This window comes from Babylonia areolata, chromosome 18, assembly GCF_041734735.1.
Source record: "Babylonia areolata isolate BAREFJ2019XMU chromosome 18, ASM4173473v1, whole genome shotgun sequence".
NCBI classification, from domain to species: domain Eukaryota; kingdom Metazoa; phylum Mollusca; class Gastropoda; order Neogastropoda; family Buccinidae; genus Babylonia; species Babylonia areolata.
The window spans coordinates 17,821,837-17,824,336 of NC_134893.1; the positions used below are offsets into that span (position 1 = coordinate 17,821,837).

General features: G+C 44.2%; 1 protein-coding gene across 2 annotated transcripts in view; it reads right to left on the minus strand.

The window, feature by feature from the left end:
* The window catches only part of LOC143292535 (innexin unc-9-like), a 294,515-nt gene that overhangs the window by 11,137 nt on the left and 280,878 nt on the right, over positions 1 to 2,500 (minus strand). The gene's annotated exons all lie outside the window — the stretch shown is intronic.

The window sequence follows — 2,500 nt, forward strand, 5'->3', positions numbered from 1 at the left end:
TGCAGATACTATATTGTTGTACATCGTTCACCCCATTCATGAGGGGCAATGACCTTCTAATTATGAATAAACCATCCATCCATCCATCGCTCGCCTGCTCGCTCATTATTTCAACAACATCACTCACTGGTTTACACGTGAACACAACACACTCTGATCCCAGCCAACGACCCACCACAAACCCACACGCAGTTGTTTGTCTCTCCATCAAATTGGAATAGTCTCCGTGGACGTCACAAAAAAACAAAAAAAACAAAAGCAGACAACCTCGGAGACACGCGCTGACGTGCACACAACTGGAACCTTCCGTTATCACTACAGTATCAGCAACCCCTGTCTGTCTGTCTGCCCTTCTCTGCGTCGATGGAAAATAAAGCGAACAGATCACGACGTGAAATCACGACCCGGACCACAAAAGGCTGTTGAACACGCAAATCCGACTGTGATCAGTAATAAACATCACAGAAACAAAATACAACCACGAACACACCAAACAAAACCAGAATCGACTGCGAAGTCGCGTGCCGGCTTGTATTGCTACCGTTTTGTTGTTGAGGCGTACAATTCTCTGGAGGACAGGAGTTATTATTAATCAGAAGACAGGCGTGAATGAGACACGACACACAACAGACTATACAAGCTCCACCATCCTTTAGTAGTCGCGCGGATGTAACGGGGAGGAAACTACTGTCTGACGACTGCTTCTGAAGCCACCAAAAAAAAAGACACACTATGATTACCGTGTTACGCGTAGTCTGTTCCCCCGATGTTATTCGCGTTTTGTTCCTTGACTTCATTCTAAAATAAAATTATTCTGGATCATTGCGGAGTTTTGATGATAAATGTGGTGTTATACCTGCTCAAATAGAGAAAACGTTCACGCTGATATTCAACGTTTGTTCAGGCGAGTCCCACAATTAGCTCTCCGTATTAAGTTAGTCTTTTTTTTTTTTCTTTCTTTTTCTTATTTTCATGGTGTGAAACAACAGTCACTTTCTTTGGGAATTTCGTGAATGCGAAAATCATAAATCGAACAAGTATTCAGCAATTTTGTTTTGTTTACTTTTGTTTTTTTTTGTTGCTGAAAATTGTTCAATTGAAGACCATTAATAGGGACTTGCGCAATCGGTAGTACGCTACAGGGTAACTCATTCCTACCCAAGAGAGGAACCAGAGATAATGTACACTGGAGATGTTCTGTGTTTGGTTGTACATAATGCTTGTGTTGAGCGATTTATTTCGTACTGCCTGAGTTTCGTTTCGGATAATCGATGCGCAGGATAAATTCTTCCATGGGACCCAATCAGTGGGGTCTTCATTCTGAATATAGTCTTTTCTATTATTGTTTTTGTCTCTCAAAGATTTTCTTGATTAAGTTCCCAAAGAAAATGTCCATAAAATCCTATGATTATTTGAATGGAAAGCATAAAGTATGTGGTTATGAGAGTGGTGATGCAAAGAACGGTGATGCACACACAAAAAACAAACAGCCCCCCAAAAAAAACCCCACAAAAAACCCCAAAACAACAACAACTACTACTAATAAAAACAAAAACTCCGACCCGACTAATTTCAGCATTATTTTATGATCTTTCATGAAGCCATGAGAAAACAACGTTGTGTCATCTACCGTCTCTTCCGATGCCCCCCCCCCCTCCCCACGCCCCCACCAGACCTCTCACTCCCACCCCCCTCCGCCGACCCCCACCTATCCCTCCCCACACACTCACTTATGAACCCTGTCAGCAAGAAGAGCTACTTTTTCTTTCCCTTTCGTTGACATTTTGGAGTGAGTGCTGAGGCAGCTTCTATGATGAACACATACTCCCAGGCTTCATAGGGTTAATTACTGTGGACACAAGAGTGACTGCTGGTCAGACAGACCAAACACGAGAGGCTCTTCATTTTCATCAACATCATCATCATCATCACGATCACTTTATCCTTACACAAAAAGCGAGTAAACTCTCGCACACGTGCACATACGAATATACGAACGCAAGCAAGCGCCCGCACACACACACACACACACACACACACACACACACACACACACACACACACACACACACGCTGACCCATTCACGCGCGTACAAGAGAGCCAGGAAAAACTAACTCCTCCAAAACCCCAAAGTGGGATCAACACAATTACCAAGATGCACCTCCCAATACCCCTCAATACACACAGGATTGGCCGGCCAGCGCTGAGGGACTGCCCTGATTAACCCCTCACTATTCGCACCCTGAAAGGAGACACACAGCACAACAGCCGTCCTGATGGCTTCGTCTGCGTCTTGTCAGTCATTATCGACGGGAAGCAAACGAGAATCTGATTGCCTCCAATTTCGTTTGCCCTTGCTGATGTCTCCGAGTAAAAACAATTTGCCGTCTGCGTCTCTGCATACTGTTGTACATCTGTGTGTGTGTGTGTGTGTGTGTGTGTGTGTGTGTGTGTGTGTGTGTGTGTGTGTGTGTGTGTGTGTGCTCTTTTCAAGTTTTG